Genomic DNA, 18,927 nt, shown 5'->3' with positions numbered 1-18,927 from the left:
TCATTGCACATCCCGGTACACCACCGGAGGCATTCACATAGAGTCATATTTTGTTCTAAGTATCGAGTTGTAATTCTTGAGTTGTAAGTAAATAAAGTGTGATGATCATCACTATTAGAGCATTGTCCAAGTGAGGAAAGGATGACGGAGACTATGATTCCCCCACAAGTCCGGATGAGACTCCGGACAAAAAAAAGAAAGGCCATAAAAAAGGAGAAGGCCCAAAAAATGAGAGAAAGGAGAGAAGGGACAATGCTACACTACAAAAAAAGACACATCCGTGACATTTTGGGCCAAACGAAAAAAATTGCTGTCATACATATGACACTTCTATGACGATAATTGTGACAAAACCCAGTATCATCATTGATGTGGTGGGCTCCTACTTCTATGACAAAAAATCATGACAGAAAATGGGCTTTTCGTCCTGGGCGGGCGGGAGACGCAGCTGCATGACATTCTTTGGGCCGTCCATGATGGAAAAAACCATGGTAGAAGCGAGGGGGAGGAAAATTTCGGGGAGTTCCCGGTTACGGTGGGAGGTTGGGGCTGAGCGATGCGCGCTTCTCTCGTACACGTACGCGCGTGTGTGCGAGGCGTTGGCTCTAACTGAACCCGAGCGAGGCGTCAGGCTCTAACTGAACCCGAGCGATTACACTGCAGGCTACGCGTTACTAAACCCAAGCGATCGATCGATGGCTGTTGACTGAACCCGATCGAGTGATTCCTTCACTACTGCTGCTAACTGAAGCCGATCGATGCTGCCTCTGGATGAACAGTGAGCGTTGCGGGGGGGTTGGATGAACAGTTCCCGGTGGGGGTGGATGAACAGGACCCCGTGGTGTTGCCTCTGGATGAACAGGACCCCGATCGATCGAGCCAGTTGGGGCTGGATGAACATGACCCCGTGGAGGGATGGATGAACAGGACCACCCCGTGGCGGGCTGGATGAACAATAGATGGTGGAGGGCAGGATGAATAGTAGCCCGTGGAGGGGTGGTTGAACAGGAGCCCGTGGAGAGGGCTGGTTGAACAGTAGCCGGTGGAGTAGCGCGCGGTGGAGGCTGGATGAACAGGAGCCCGTGGATGAACAGTCGCAGGTGGAGGCTGGAGGAGGTCGACGGTGGATGAACAGTAGCTCGTGGAGGCTGGAGGGGGTCGACAGTGGAGATGAACAGTATCCCGTGGAGTCCCGTTTTGCGGTACGCCACACCCCTCCCGATGAACAGGACCCCGTTTCGACCGTAGCACTCCAACACAAGTCCGTTTCCTCCGTTTTGCAGTACGCCACACCCCTCTCGATGAACATGACCCCCGTTTCGACCGTAGGAGGTCCGTTTCCTCCGTTTTAGGGTACGCCAGACCCCTCCCGATCAACATGATCCCGTTTCGAACATGGCCGTTCGAACACAAGGTCGTTTCCTCCGTTCTGCGGTACGCCAGGCCTCGTTTCCATCGCCTGTTCCATCCAAGCCCTCCCGATGAACACGACGCATTCCGTTGCCTCCCCATGAACACGACGACGATGATGTTTCTCCATTCCGACCCAGCCATGTACACGAGCCCTGGCCGTACGTATGCGCGAGTAGGCGTTCGAGACCCCTCCCATATGTACACATACGTGGCCGTATTTTCTTTCTTGCACCCTGGCCGTTGTACGTACGTGTACATGCTACGTGCGCACCTCTACTACGACACGTGCGCGCCTCTACATTCACCAGTATATATGTACGTACACGTTTGTGACCAGAATGACAATGCTACGTACGCTTCGACCAGGTGGGTCCCAGCAGTCAGGGGCAAACGCTTTTTTTGCAAAATACGGTGGCCCATCCGGTGGGTCCCCGCTGTTAGGTGGAGGAATAATTATTTTGCACGTAATAAGGAGGCACTTCCTTGCTGCGGCCGTGGACCCAGCTGTCAGCCTCTCCACGTACAGTCCACGTCCGATGGAAGCCGTTCCTTGACCATGTTGACCACGCCGCGCCGAGAGCACCAGGGCGGTGGACGACGGCGAGGCCTAGGAAGGGGACGACGTGGAGCCGGGGAAGACGCGGCATTGGATGCCCACGCGTAGAGGAGTACAAGGGTTCACTGGTTCGCTGCGGTGTGAGCTGTCGTCGCCGCAGAATAACAGGAGGTGTGAGTGAGTAGAGGGATGGCCTGGCCAGCGGTGGGAGTAGTAGGGGGCGGTGAGGCCTCCGCCGCATCGCAGCCGGCCACGGGAGGTAGGAGCACGAGGCACGACCGGCGCTGGTTTGGGCGGCAGGAGCAAGAAGACCAGAGGTTGAAGAAGCACTACGGCCGTTGGATGGACATCGTATGGTCACTGGAGCTAGAATCGTGCATATTAACTAAGTTGACAAAGCCCTCCGTCCCCGTCAACTTAGTAGGCCCACAAGTCAGCCTCCCACCAAGGTGGGTTCCAGCTAGCAGGGGGTTTTCATTTTTTTGTGCGTAATAAGGAGGCACTTCCGGTGGGTCCGAGCTAACAGCAGGGGGGACGTTTTTTTTGCGAAATACGGTGGCCTGTCGGGTGGGTCCCATCTATCAGGGGCAAACGTTTTTTCGCGATATACTGGTGGGCGTCCGGTGGGTCCCTGCTGTCAGGTGGAGGAATAATTATTTTCCGCGTAATAAGGAGGCACTTCCTTGCGACTGCCGTGGACCCAGCTATCAGCCTCTCCACGTACAGTATTCTTCCGATGGAATTTGGTCGTTGACCACATTGACCACGCCGCGCCGACAGCACCGAGGCGGTGGACGACGGCGAGGCCTAGGAAGGGGACGACACGACGCCAGGGAAGACACGGCAGTGGATGCCCACGCGGAGAGGAGTACAAGGGTTCATTGGTTCGGCTGCGCTGCCGTCGCCGCAGAATAACAGGGGGTGTGGGTGAGTGGAGTGGAGGGATGGCCTGGCCAACGGTGGGAGTAGTATGGGGGCGGTGAGGCCTCCGCGGCAGCACAGCCGGCCACGGGAGGCAGGAGTAGGCGGCACGACTGGCGCTACTTTGGGCGGCTGGAGCAAGAAGACCAGAGGTTGAAGAAGCACTACGACCGTTGGATGGACATTGTACGGTCAGTCGAGCTAGAATCGTGCATATTGACTAAGTTGACAAAGCCCTTCGTCCTCGTCAACTTAGTAGGCCCACTATAATGGGTCCCAGCTAGCAGGGGGAGTATTCATTTTTGTGTGTGTAATAAGGAGGCACTTCCTTGCGTGTGAAGATATAGCTGGTGGGTCCGAGCTGTCAGCGGTGTTAACATTTTTTTCACGAAATACAAAGGCAGTTTTGGTGGGTCCCAGATGTCAGGTGGAGGAAATCATTATTTTGCACATAATAAGGAGGCATTTCCTTGCGTGCGGCCGTGGACCCAGCTGTCAGCCTCTCCACGTACAGTCCACTTCAGATGCATGTCGGCCGTTGACCACGCTGACCACACCATGCCGAGAGCACCAGGGCGGTGAACGACGGCGAGGCCTAGGAAGGGAACGACACGGAGGCAGTGAATACTCGGCCGTTGTTTTTGTTTCCCACACGGAGGGGAGTACGACTGTACGAGGATTTACTGGTTCGTCTGCCGTCACCGGAGAATAACAGCAGGTGTGGGTGAGTAGAGGGATGGCCAGGCCAGCGATGGGAGTACGGTGGGGCGTTGAGGCCTGCGCGGCAGCACAGCCGGCCGAGGGGAGGAGGGAGCAGGCAATCCCGCCGGTGCTTGTTTGAGCGGCTGGAGCAGGAAGAGCAGAGATTGAAGAAGCACAACGGCCGTTGGATGGACATCCAACAGTGTACAGGCCATCTGTGGAAAGCCTCAAATCTACGGAAAACAGCATGCATCCCATCTGCCATTATTTCAAATAATTTGCAGCCCATTTGCTAATTATTACGGGTTTTTTTGGAGCCCATATTCTTTATGTTTGCATTACAGCCCATATTGTGGCCACGGTTAAAAAATTATACGAATTTTTGCATATGTCGGTGCGGTCTGAACTGTTTTTAATCCCGAAATTTCGAGTCACATTCAGACTGATTTTAAAAATAAATGTATATCAATATAAAATCCAATAAATTGTCCACGCATAAAAATCAATGCAATTTAAAATCTTGAAATGAAAAAAAAGATATTTGAAAATAATTGCCGGTTTGATGTGTTTTAAAAATGTACAACCAATTTCTCATTACTGATAGGCCATTTTCTCGGCCAGCCGAATGAAGCTCTCCTTGTCTTGAAAGATTTGCAGCCCAACAGGCCTGATAAAGTGACTTACTTGACAAATCACAAAAGAACTGGGCTAGCCATTTTCAGATAGAAAAAAAACTACTGGCCTGGTTTGTGGTAAACATAAAAGAAAAGGTTGTCTAGACAAGCCAGAGTGTCCCGCACAGCCCAGTTGACACCCTGCTTTCGTCTCAAAAACAAATTAGATAAATGCCACTCCAATTATGGCGATTCATAAAAATGCCACTGCAATTTCCAAACTTTGAAAAATGCCACTGCAATTTTTGCAACTTTGAAAAACGCCACTTCAGTTTGCAAACTTTGAAAAACGCCACTCCAGACTTCGAAAAATGCCACTAGAAATGGCATGAAATGGCATTTTTCAAAGTTTGGAAATTGCAGTAGCATTTCTCGGATACACCAAATTTGGAGTGGCATTTATCAAATTAACACAAAACGAAAATAACTGGGCGAGCTGCTGGGTCCCTGGTGTCAGCCGCTCATTGTGCAATTCTCTCGTTTATTGACTACGTTGACAATGGCATCAGACCCAGATGTCAGAAATCCACTAGGAGGAGCCATTTTTTATTGGCTTGAAATAAGGAGGCACTTGCTTGCGTACTGCCATGACCTTGGCGGGTCCCTGCTGTCATCCTCTCCACGTACAATCATCTCCTGATTGTGTACGCGTCAACTTGCTAGGCCCACAAGTCAGCCTCTAAACCGTGGAGGACAAATACAACCCATTTAAAAAAATAACAGCCCATTCCATACGTTCAAACGGAAAGTTCAATATTCAGAGCAAAGTAACAGGTCTGATCCACATATAGAGTACTGAACTTCCACGTTGACAACCATCATAGCCAAGTTAACTATCTACTCCCACTAACACTCTAGTAGCGTACAAGTACTAACTTACTCTTAGCTAACTAGATGATGCCGGCCGCCATCTGCTGTCCATGCTAAACGCCGGCACCGGCGTCCTCCGCCTCGCCTCGGACTTGCCATAGGTGCGATAGGGCATGTTGCTCGCGCGCGTTGGCCCTTTTCATGCCGGCGTGGTCCACCGAAGCTTCGGCTTCCAAGCGGGAAACCCACTTGACGAGCTGGTAGTAAAAATCGGCGTCGCGAACGCGTGCGTGCCCGACAGCCTCCAAGGCTATTTGCCGGGCGCCGGCCTCCATGTAGTCGGCCCAGTTGCGGGCGCTCTGCTCGCGACTCAGAGCGTCGGTGCGCTGCTGCTCCATGTCCCGCTGGCGGCGCAAATCGGTGATACGCTGCTCCTCCGCCAGGCGGTCGCGCTCCAACAACTCCTGCTCCTCCGCCATGCGGTTGCGCTCCAACAACTCCTCGATCTCCGTGTTGCCATCTAAAGATAGATAGAATGCCTCCTCCCTCCGTCTGCCTTCCGGTGAAAACCCGAACACTAGTTCCGGCGGTGACCGCCTCCGGCGTCGCCTACCGCGGACGGGAGGGGGCATGGCGGACGTGGCGAGCGACGTCGGGCCGGTGGGGGCTTATGAGGATACGGCGAGTTGGGTCATGGTGGCACCTGAGAAGGCCTAGAAACAGTACTTATAGGCGGAAGGTAGTGCGACGGTCATCGGAATTCAATGCATAATGGCTTAGCGCACCAGCTTGCCGTGGAAAACTAGAGAAACTGAAATTATGACTATGCCGTCCCGTCCCGTTTGGGTCGCACGCCGGCATGGCGGTCAAATGAGTGCACTCGAATCATCTCCCTCCTTGTCAATAATGACTCCACGGATTTAAAGCGTATCTTTTTTCGCATCAGTTAGCTGCCTTAATTTCGGCCGACTGCATGCAGGCACTCAGAATCGCTCGCAGGCAGTATGCGAAGCAGCATGCAACGAGTCGCAGCCGAGGGCACGCATGTAGCCACTTAAATTGCTGGAATTAATTAGGCTTAAACTTCTGCATGTCGTTAATTATTGCCATGCATTGGTCTTGCTGCTTTGCTCATGGGACTAATAAATCCCGGACGGAGGGAGTACCTTGGTTGGTGAGAGGTTTGAATTAAGCCCTGCAAACTGGAAAGGAGGTACTCCCTCCGTTTTTATTTAGTTCGCATATTAGCTTTGGTCCAAGTCAAGCTTTACAAACTTTGACCAAGTTTATATACAAAAATATTAAGATATACAATAACAAATCAACAACATTAGATTTATTATTAAATGTACTTTCACATCGTATAGATTTATTACGATAAATGTCTATATTGTTTTCTATAAACTTGGTCAAACTTTACGAAGTTTGACTTCAGTCAACTCTAATATGCAGAGTAAATAAAAACGGAGGGAGTACTAGTACGTGCGTGATCCGCTATTTATTCATGTAGGATCAAGTAGGTCGTTTCTTGAATTGAGCCCTGCAAACCGAAAAGGAGGTAGTACGTGCGTGATCCGCTATTTATCCGTGTAGGATCGATAGTGTATCTTGTCAGTTTCTTCAGAGGTAGGTATTTTTATCCGTGTAGGATCGGTAGTGTAGCCTGTCAGTTTCTTCATAGGTAGGCATTTTTATTCAAAAAACTGCCACTTCGCATCTTGCGTCGCAAATAAAACTGCCAGGAGCGCATTTGTAGGCTAGCTAGTGATTGATCAGTAACTTGTAAACACTGAGTGAACAAAAATAAGTAACTGTTAATGCATCTCAATGATTCACAGATCATATACAAATATGTAGCTCCAAAAGCAAAGATCAGCCACTTCAGATCTCGCGCCGCAACTAAAACTAACTAGTACGATTCCCATACATAAGATCAACATGTTAATGCATCTCAATGATCCACAGATCATATACAAATATGTAGCTCCAAAAGCAGAGATCTAGAAAAAACATCTGTTCTTCCTACTAACATGGATGCTTCTCTTGGCCAACATTCAGTACAGACTGAAAGACAAATTTGTTTGTGAAGTCTACAATTCCTCTTGCAAACGTAAGTGGTTTCACCAATAGCTAGAACCATGAGAATGAACCACACATGATGGAGGAATATCCACTGCATTATGATTTGGTCTTCTCTCGATCACACCGTGAGACTATTTTTGGAATACAAACTTTAACTTAGGAAAAATGATGCCCATTGTATAATCAGACCAAAGCAATGAAGCACCTAGTGTTGGCCAATAAATAGTACAATACTACTTTTCTGCAGTCCATGAAGTGACTATCCAATCTTTCTGTGTCTATTTTCAAATGGCACTGCATGCAGTGACTATACTATTCTCTTGTGCAGTTCAACCAAAATTGCAGACACTTTGTTTGTTTGCCAAATAGCAACGGGCAGACATCTTTGTCTGCACAAATATCAAGCATCTAGTAAACATATACCACACCTTGTATTTTCGGTTTAAACATGTCTCTTCCGCTTAGCATCTATCATGTTCTGCACTGGACAATCTGATACAGTTATGTTTTGCCCTGGACAATTTCATACTGAATTGATTTACTGGTTCAGAGTAGAAATATAGCGACTATTCTTCATCAGACCAAGGATATCCATGTTCGCAGTGATGGAAGAGGTGAAATCAATACAACCAAAATTGAGCATCCAATCATTGAATCCTGTCCTGCACCTCCAATGTAGGTCCACCCTGCCAATAAATTCACATGCAAACCACTAGTATTACTATCTAATGACAGTACAAAAAGAGTAGAAAGATAGTGCAAACCATGTACCTTCGTAATGAACATGTCATAGTGCCACCAATTGGATATAAAGGTTTGGAAAAAAACATGCTCCTAATGTTGAACCAGTTGGACTTTTTGTGCAGTTCCACTAAAATCGAGCATCCTTGTTTGCATAGATATTGAAAGTGTGATTACTCTAAAAGTGGCACTAGTTGAAGCATAGACTCACAAATATAAGCATTCCAATTTCATAATGGGAAAAGGTAGCAAGACTGTTTCTAACCACCTGTTTGAAAGAACAAATAAAGCAACAGCGGCTGATGTCAGGAAGGCATACATAGTTTTTTATGAAAAACTGAGCCATTCCTGACCTTTCCTCTTGTTTTAAGCAAATTTTGTGCAGTTCTTCTAAAATAAAATGCCATCACCGCCTTGACAATTCAGTGAAACTGTACAAAAGGAAATGACTTAACATTACATCATGATGTCAGGTATGTAGTCGACAGGCATTAGAGACAAACATACAAACCTCCTCTGATAACATAATGAACATTAATTTTAACAAAGGTGTGACTAGCTTTACCGGGATAATTTGAGTGAACTCTACACCCTTTGTTCCTTAATATAAGAATTTTTCGCGGTTCAATTTAAAGTACCCAAACGTCAAGTATTTAGAAAAACAGGTAGTAGTTTTCTTGAGCACATATCTGGGAAAGCTTGCCACACTTTATTTATGTCCATACACTAATGCAACACCAATCGAATACTACAAATATACACTAATCCAGTGGCTAGTGCAATAGTAGAGTAGTTAGTTTATTATAGGGTACAATACAATGGTTTTACTAAACAGATTTCAATAAACTCTAGCACTGGAAGGTTTCTATAAGAATTAACAATACAAAATGTAAAGGTAACAAGTTTCAGAATTGGTATACTAGCTCTACATGAGCATTAAACCAAATACAAAAGTCTGAAGGTAACTAGCATTATTAACTAATGACAGTATAAAAAAATTGCAAACCATGTACCTCCAAGGTAAATATCATTTCGAACTCGGGGGGCCTTAAAAATTACTATCCCAATCTTGATAATCGATCAAACATAAAAAGTTGATCGAACGAATCAAGAGAACAGCCGGAGGAGGAGGTTCCCACTCTTGACCTTTCCTCTTGTCTTCATAATTGTTTGTGCAGTTTAACCAAAATAAAATGACATCAGCGCCTTGGCATTTTGGTGACACTGTACAAAAAATTAACTTATCTCATGAAAGTGAGGTATGTAATCTATAAGCATTAATAGTGCACAAATCTAAAGGTAGTAACAAGTTTCATCGTTGGTACACTGGTTGTGCAACGGCATTAGAATGCCTTAGCTAAAAAATCTTTAATACATCCACAATCAACAGCTAACCCTGAAATAATCCGGTGACATTAAATGGCATTGCTTAAATTTATCGGTGGCATTAGACTGAGAGCGGCATTAGTTAAATGTGGCATCACTTTAGCAGTAGCATTGCTTGACTTGACTGCTGGCGTTATACTAATAGCAAAAAAAGTGGCAATAAAGCATGGGAGGCCCATTCGGACAGTGGGCGCACCAGTACGATGTACCTCCACGGACGCAGAGTGGTGAGGGAGGTATGGTTGCCCCGAGCAACAAATATCCATGCAACATATGTGGATTACGTCCCATTTTTCTCTCTTTAGCCACCTTTTTCCTATGCGAGGACAACAAACCGATCGACCTGGTCATTCTCTATTGCGTTGTCATGCCTTTCTACCCTTCTTCAACCAAGAGACACGAGACTCGTTCCTTAGCTACTGATTTTCCCCTTTTCAACCTAGATGCGGGTTCGATGCCTACTCTCTTGGACAGTACAGTCTCCCTTCCTTTCCTTATTCAACCCAGACATGGATTAGTCTGCATGAAGTAGGGTTTCCTTTAATAGTGCAAATTATGGTTTTCGTCTGCGTGGCCAGCAGAGCAGAGGATAGCAAATTGGGAAGATGGTGGAGTGGAAAAAGATCCACATGCAATGACGTGGCAGATGGGAGGATAGCAAATTGGGAAGATGGTGGAGTGGAAAAAGATCCACATGCAATGACGTGGCAGATGGGGCAATAGAACAAGGTTATGGTCCAAAAAGAGGTAGCATACTTGAGGGTCGGCGGGAAGTGGCTTCGCTCATGGTCGTCGTCCTCCGCACACACTATGGCAGCGAGCTTGGGGACGAAAGCCATCCCGCGCGGGCGCTAGGTCTGAGAGGACGGCCTTGTCGTCAGTGCGTGACCTCGCTCGCCGACGATGAGTGCGTCAACGATGCACGTCCTTTTCTTCCCCGGCGAGTCTGTGACCACCGGTGAGGAGGGAGAGAGGGGCCGTCTTTTTTAGATCTGGAGAGAGGGTGGTAGTGTGAGAATCAAGTGGGCAACCCTTAGCAAGAAAGCGCTCAAGCTCCAGCCTATATATCTTTTTTATACTACTAGTACTGGAGGTGGAGTAGTGGTAGAGTAGTTTATATTTTCTCTGCGTACAGTACCAGTTAGTCATGCTTCAAAACTGATTGGCATGCCATTAAAAAAATAAAGGTGGATAACTAATGCGGCACCTCGGGCCAACGCGGCCAGATCACATTTTGCACGAGAAATTACACACCATGTTTCGTTGACATGTGGTCCCGTTCCAACATATCAGTGAGACGACGGCGAGTAGTAGGAGTATTTCCGAACGGACGTGTAGGCCGGGGCGCCTCTTCGTGAACCGTGGCAAACTCACAACCGTCCACCGACTCTTCGCCTTTCCCTCTCGATTTGGAGCTGCTGTCGCACGCTCTTCCTCTCCCTCCTCCATTTTCCTTCAGCTTCACCCTTTCTTCTGCCATTGTTCGATCGTCTTCTCCATGGAGGGAACAGGCCGGAAATGACCCCGTTATTCTTGCCCCGATCTGAAAGATGACGTGGTGGAGGAACTCATTGATCGGTGTGACGTCATCACCTCAGCTAGCGTGCAGGTTCGTTCAACCCCATTCTCGACTCAACTAATAACATCATTACAAAGAACCCAAGAGTCAAGGAGCAGTTTGATCTCCCCTATCTTCTTCGCCGTGACCCTGAGATGACTGGCGCCGGCACAACGGAGGCCTCGCCCTGTGCAAGTTGATGCCGCTTGATAATGATACGTATGATGTTAAGATGCCGTTGCTTGAGGGAAAGGCTTGGGCGGGCAAATGGAGATTGGGTTGTTTACATTGGGTCCAACTACGAGTGGGAACTTGTGAATGTGTACACTCGTCACCGGGTTCCACTTCCAAAAATCTCAGCACACTGCCTAGAGGTTGAGCACACCGGTAATGTACACACGTTCAAATACGATCATGGTGACTGTATTCTATGGAAGATAGCAATTTGTCGAGTTCCCAACCGCTCTTGGAATTACAGCAACTATGATGTTGTTGCTATCTTCGACAAGCTTGTTGCCGTCCTTGATGGTTTCACTCAATGGATATTGCTCAAAAATCAGTTTTTGTACACGGATGAGTACTGTGATGCAATTCAATACGAGGGCCTTGTGTTTTCTGCCACCACTCGTGGCACTGTTTTTGCATGCCATCCTCATAGTTTCGGTACGTTTGTCTTCCACCGTAATTATAATTGTTTCATCCACATGCATGCGGGTTAGCAAGTTTCCCTTTACTAATTAACCTTCTTCTTGTGTTTCCAAGGTCCTGTGAACATCCCACCACCTATACTTGAAAATTTTTATAACCAAGGGGGAGATGACGATGGTGATGATCAAGAGCATGAGGACGAGCAGCGCCCATATACTCTGTGGCGCCTGGCAACTAATTCCGATGGATCACCTCTTCTTGTGTGTATACAGCCCACTGATGATGTTACTGCTAAGGAAGCAGGTGTCTCCCATGGTCGCACTCTCCGGACCTATTACAACACCTGTTGCATGGTATTCGGGATGGATACTAGTGTGCTAGCGCCAACTCCTTCTCCCTGGTACAGAATTGATAGTCTTGGAGAAAACTCGCTCTTCCTTGGACAAAACTATCCGATGATGGTGAAAGGCGATCCAATTGCTGTTGACACATTTATGAGAAGCAATTTTGTCTATGCCTCAGACATTTGTGTGGTTCCCTACCCTGGTAGGGATATAGTAGGCTGCTTCAGCCTGGATGATCAGTCCTGCATTGGTTTCCAGATTGACAATCGATGGCCCATCCCAGAGAATCACTTGTGGTTCAAAGCTAGCGTTTCCAATGCCGAGGAATGGTTGAGTTGAAGTTCATTTCATTGCTTGTTATTTGTTGTGTGGTGAAAAATTTAGTATTTATAATGTATCCTCGTTGTCGATGTGGGTTGATGACCTGTTGTATGTAATAAAATGATATGCATGTGATAAACTTACTAAATTTATGAATGGCTTTCGAGTCGCTTCTCTAAATTTGTACTAGCTTCACATGCTTCACGCGTCGGGCGGGTGTTTTTACTGTAGCCATATGTTCATGTGTTCGTTGTACGTAACCAGCACCTTGAATCCTCGATAGTAGTATACTATATACTAGTAGGAGTAAGTAGTAGGAGTAGTAGGGTGGCATGGGCCAGAACAAGCATTCACGTCCAGGAGTATGGCACACGCCACCACCACGACATCCATCTGACACCATATTATTTCTTGGAGTCCGTGAGCAATCTCTTCAACCTCGTTGTTTCTCTAACTTCAGCCATCGCGCGGCGGGCGAGGTGGGGGTTTGCCGATAGTCGGTTTCCTTAACTGCGGTCCCACTTGTAAGGCCAACTTCAACGCACGACCCCAAATGCACCTCCGTTTTGCATGAACTCCAACGATAATTTTGACTAGAAAAGCAAGACCAAAGAAAACAAGAACCACAAGAATACATTTTACTACTCCTGTAAGTTGGATTAGTGCCTTCTTGATGCATTCATTGTTGATCTGCGGAGGCTCGATCTTGCGTGCTTCTTTCTTCTTCGAGTGTAAAGAAGTAGACGTTGCTTCCTCGCATCTAGTCTCATGTCTAGCCTCTATTCTAGTAGGAGTATCAACAAGTGCACTAATCTCATCTCTAGCCTCTGTGCTAGCTAAAAGTGATAGAACATCTACTAAATTGCACTCTATCAATATATGGATGTACTCTTCTTCCCAATACAAAAACATGCATCCATTCTACTCCCTCCGTTGCACAATACATGCCTTCTATTTTTCAAAATATATATGTATCTAGACATGTCTTAGTATATAGGTACATCCATTTTTGGACAAATGGAAGTCAAGTATTTTGGAACGGAGGGAGTACACAATAAAAATTTTAAGTTAGCACAACTAGTCTAATCCGAGAGCAGAACCAAAGATTTGGTCGGGTTCTTCCTCCTTTTGCCGACAAGTGGGACATCCAGCATCCAGGTCGTGTCATGAAAGAAAATAGAGTGGTAGTTGAAGCCACGAGATGTGCATCTTGGGTTAAACTGTAAATAGAATCTTACTACTCTTGAGTAACTCCAAAAGCGGCCACCGAAGATCTTTATTGGATTTGTTTTTCATCACCAGCACGTCGAGGTGAAAGATGTGCAGGTTCAGTGGGTCCTCTTGCGTTTTCACTGACATGTGGGCTGCATGTGAGCAAACAGACGATGGGCTCCGCGCGTCCGCTGGTTGGCTGAGAAGAGAGATAGAGGAGGGCTGAGCACGGACTGCAAGAAATTTGTTCTATGTACCTCGATATAGGCTCGATATAGTGGGGTGGCATGGGTCATAACTAGCATTCACGTCTAGCAGTACGGCACACGCCACCCGCACGAGTCTCATCCGACACCAATTTTCTTGGAGTCCATGCTACAGCCATCTCTTCCCCCTCCTGTTTTCTCAGCCATCGCGCGGTGGGCGGGGTGGGGGTTTGCCGATAGTCGGTTTGCTCAACTGCGGTCCCACTTGTAAGTGAAAATGCAACACCGCACGCATTCCCGCTTGAGCGGCGTGCCGGATCAACCGTGTGGGGGTGCGACGCGAATACGGCAGGCTTTTCCTTTTAAACTCGTAACTTGTAAAATTTGGTTCTGCTCCATGGCGCGACCGATAGATAGAAAATAACGATTTTGCCTAGAGTAATGAGAAGTTTGGTTCTGGCGCCGTTCATGCATGGAGTACATATGAAAATTATGAAGTTGATGCGAAAGGTAAGATAATTACTGTAGTATCATATACTACTACATGGATTTGATGAAAAGATAAAAATACATACGGATCCATCAACGTTCAACGACATCCTCACGCCCTAGTGCGTCGGGTCACCAACTGACGTGTGAGGAGCAGCGGCGTTGGCGGCGAGCTCAACGTGCTTCTGAAAAGTGCCGTCCAAGGTTGCCCTGCGCTCCAAAAAGGCCAGCGTCCTATCGTCCTCCTCTTGCATGTAGTAGTCCTTGTGGACGATTTGCGCGTAGACGTGGGTGATTATGTCGATGGTGTCTTGCTGCGCCAGGCGCTGCGCGGCGAGCGCGACCTCGAGGTGGACATTCTCCGGCGCGACGGCGGGCAGTCGCAGGGCCACCAGTGCATCGAAGAGGTTGTTACCATAGTGTCCATTGAGGGTGGCGGGCATCGTAGAGCCTGGGCGCGTCGGCTGGAGGCTTACGTCAAAGTCGTCTGCAAGCTTCTTCATGACGGTGAACTTGTCGAGGAAACCGATGAGGACCTCGTCGAACAAGGAGACGAAGTTGTCGTCCAAGCGGCCCCTCACCCTGGTGGCCTCAAGCAATACTACCTAGAGGCGTTCCTCGATGCCGGGCCGCAGGCCGGCGTCGTGGACCATCTGGCACAGTCGGCTGATGCTCGCGCTCATCTCCTGCATGGGTCTAGCGTAGCTTCTAGTCAACTGATCTTCCGATTCGAGTGATCACTCAGCCCTAGGTTAGCGTGCATAGGTGCGTAGGATTTCGTACTACTCATCGGCCCTCTACTGCACCTGCCTTTGGCTGTATGATAGGTGGGCCAGCCACCCCCTAGGGCCACGTGTCATTCACCCAAAGGCAGTTCATCACAGTGAATATCCGTTGGTCAAATTATTACGTGCTACTCCTCACAGTGAAGTGACAAGACGATGCGCCGGAGATGACACCTGAGTATAGGCGCCGTGTTCGGCATACCATAGTCAGCCTCACCGTCTGCAATCACTATCATCATGGCGGTAGAGCTAGCCTGCTTACAACTAGCCTTGTCTGACATAATTTCCCGTGCGTAGATGCCGTGCATTGCACGGAACACCAAGATTGGGGGTGGACGGCTTCGGCAGCAGCCATCGCGCCAGATTTTTCCATGGCCTTCTACTCCTAGATGTGGTGGGGAGGAGATGAGGCTAATTGTGAGAGACAAGGAGTTGTTTGTAAATAGGGAACAAGTGCGGGCATCTTTTTGCAAAAATGGAGAAGCTTGGTTTGTATGCGTCAGATCTAGATCCGACGGCTATTGGTGAAAGATGGGAGGCACAACATCATCACCAACTCAGGACCTGTTTGATTCGCAGGATTTTGAGAACGCAAGAATAGGACATGGCAATATTACAAGTTTCAAATTGATATTACAAATGTTAGAAGTAATGCTGCACCTACGAAGAGGGAATTACTAGGAAGTTTACGTAAGAACTTTCGTTACTTTAGGTGGATGCAGCATTATCGTACAAACTAAAATCCACCGCCCTGACAAGTCACTAATGGGCAAATAAGCTTTCGAGTCTCTGGCCACTTGATGTTTCAAAAACAAATTCAGCTTCTGCGAAGACTTTGTCATTTAGGCTTAGACGCTTGCGGTGATCAGCACGCCATTCATTGTTGCGCCAGAGAACGCCAAACCTCATTACCTTGAGCACACTTGCCTCCAGAACAAATAACCTGGCCAATTTAATCTCAGATGTGCTGCCTCGGTAGTCGATCAAATCAATTTCTGTAAGATGGAGATCAAGGCATTCGATGAGATTGTTATAGTGCAGCACATTTTTCACTTTCGGGTCTTTTTTATCTACAAAAGAAGAGAACATATTAGAGCAGCTGGCTGCATAAGATTGTCGTGTCATCAAGAGGTACCAATATCATTCGCTCATACGATAGGGTTGGCTGGCTAGTGATATTTTTTCACTCTCTCTCTCTCTCTATTTCTGTTTCCTCTCATTTAACTAGGAGCACGTGAAGAGCTTGGGCATTTGTTGCCTTCCACTATGTGGCCGATGCCATATTTCGCAAAAGTATGCCACATAACATGCATCGATGTCAAATCAAAAGATTTTGGCACCTCTCTTGCGATGTGAGAGAGTTGGCACCGCTGTGCACACAGACCCACATGTATAAACAAATCAATCAAACCAACTACACCAGCCTCTCACTCTCCCAAACAAGTGTTTTTTATTGCCTCAATCCTCTCTCTCTCTCTCCCACGCAGTGTTTTTTCATTGTGTGAGTTAATTTGGCACCGGAGCAAAGTAGGTGATCCAGATTGGGACACCATGTGAGCAATGGAGGGGCATCGATGCCAAATGCATCACAAGTGAATTTGGCACATGTTTTGGCCTACATAGCCCACTTTTGTAATACTACCTCATATTTAGTATAAAATTTTGACCATAGATTTACCTAAGAAAATGCCAATGCATGTCACTAAAAATTACACCATTTGAAATTATGTTCAAATACGAATCCAACAATATAGTTCTTAGTGACATGCATTAACATTTTTTCAGTTAAATCTATGGTCAAATTTTGATACTACAAAATTGGAAGAGTAAACCAGGAGAATTTGGCAGACGAGTACACCAACGTTGTCAATTTCGGTGCGTCAATGACCCTGATTTTTGTTGGACCTTCTAGATCCGATACAAGCAATCTCTCAAGGAAAGGCGCATTCTCAATGACCATAACATGGAACATCTGGAGTGATCTCTTCCCAATTGATGTCTTGTTGTGGGGCCAGCAAGACACATAAATCCATCGGAGATTCATCGAGGCGATGTGGAGGCTAATGAACCCGTGGGTCTGCTCAAGACGAAGGTACTCGAGTGCAGTATAGCTGCGGACCAGGTGCTCCATAGCCTTATTCGAGATGACAACGTCGAAGAGGTCGAGCTGCTTGAGTTGAGGGAGAAGAAGAGCGGACGCGACATTAATCTGGGGAAGATAGCAGGAGCTGAAACTGGCGCGGTGCAGCGTTGGCGTGAGGCTGAGCGCGGACTGCGGCAGAGAGCGACATCGTCCAGCTTTAAAGCTGAGCTCCTCGAGCTGATATAGGGCGGGGGATAAGAACCACTTGTCGAACTTGGGTTGGACCTTGCAGTTGGTACTGAACATGCGGATGTCAAGGCGTTTGGCTGGCCCAGGGTGTGATGAAAGGATCTTGGAGACTGCGGCCATGCGTTTGCAATCCCCGTCACAGAGGCAGCTGTTGACGGTGAGGTTGAGGGGGACGCAGCGCCAAAGGGGGCGCCACCGCCGGGAGAGCAGGGTGGTCCGCACGGCAGATTTGGTGGGGAGGAGGCCGATGATGATGAGCAACGTGTCATCGGGGAGGCTGCTGATGAAGTCCAGGCTCGCCGGATGCGGTTTTGGCTCGAGCCGCCTCCACTTGTTGGCTGCCTCGCTGTCCATCTCAACCGGCGGCGACGCCGGTGTACACGTGTACTGGTGTGTGTTGTGTGCTGGGTGTGCGCAAGTGCGTCCTTCTGTGCATGCCGCCGCGAAGTGGTGAATTGTGCGCGAGTGCGTCCTTCGCGTGCAAGAAGTTTGTCCTTAATGCACCCTCAATTTACTAGCGTGCGGGGTGCTACCCCGAGTGGTTTCAACTTTGTTTACTTCACCGCGTGTCAGATGGGCCTCTAGTTTACTTATTTTCACCCACTGCCACATGGGCCAGCACACGAAGATACAGAACACGAGCTGACAAGGCAGCATGTGGATTGGTTGACCGGTCAACTAAACAATATACGGAGCTATACGCTGACACAGTGAGCGTATAATCCGTCGGTATAGAGAGTTCGAGTGAGAGGGGAGGCCCGTGAGAGATAGCGGAGAGAGAGAGAGAAAGAGCTACTCCCTCCGTTCGATAATGTAGTTCCAACATTTTTTTTAAGTCAAACTTTTGAAACTTTGACCAAGTTTATAATGAAATTACTTATATCTACAATACCAAAGATAAATGATAGTATGAAGTAAGTACATGTTGTGATGAATCTAATGATTGTTCCAGATGTAAATGTTTTTCTCCACATATACCTGGTCAAACGTTTCTGAGGTTTGACTTTTCAAAACATCCATATGCTTATGGACGTGACAGAGTCCCTAACAAGAGAGAGAGAGAGAGAGAGAGAGAGAGAGAGAGAGTGAAAAAAGTGTGTGTGTGTGTGTGTGAAAGAGACATGGACAACACACGATAAAAGTAGAGAACAAGCGTGCGTGTCTTATGCAAACATATCACACATGCATCTTCAACAACGGAGGCAAGGTGAGGAGATAGTGTGTGGTTGTTTGGAACTGAGAGAGCAAGACCCCTAGCACGTGGCCAAGAGGGGTCTAACAAACAAGGGAGAGAGGTCGAGAGAAACGTAGGGAGAAAATGCAGACATGGGGAGGAGAGAGTGTATGTTTGTCATAGAGAGATCCCCTGGAGATCGTGATGGGACTACATGGGTGGGAGATCGAGTGACAAGGTGTGTGCGCGATAGAAGATGCCCCGAGAGATATCGAGATAGACGTATGGATGGAAGGAGACAATACGTGTGTTCCTGTTGGCTAGTAAGAGATAATCATACTTAGGAGGGGGGGGTGCTTGCGCCTATGATGGATTGAGGGATTATGGTACTTAGGGGGGTGCGTGTCACATGGAGAGAGAACAAGGGCGGAGAGTGTTGGATGGGTCTATATGTATAGCGCGAGCGAGACATGTGTATGTGTGAACCAGTGAGATATAAAGCCAGTTTGGCTTGCGTCATGGCATCTTTTGCCTGGCCTGGGGTTGTGGCTGGATTTCATGCACACTTGTTTG

Source organism: Triticum aestivum, chromosome 7A, assembly GCF_018294505.1.
Source record: "Triticum aestivum cultivar Chinese Spring chromosome 7A, IWGSC CS RefSeq v2.1, whole genome shotgun sequence".
Lineage (NCBI taxonomy): Eukaryota > Viridiplantae > Streptophyta > Magnoliopsida > Poales > Poaceae > Triticum > Triticum aestivum.
The sequence above is the reverse complement of the archived record's forward strand: the minus strand, read 5'-3'. Positions refer to the sequence as shown.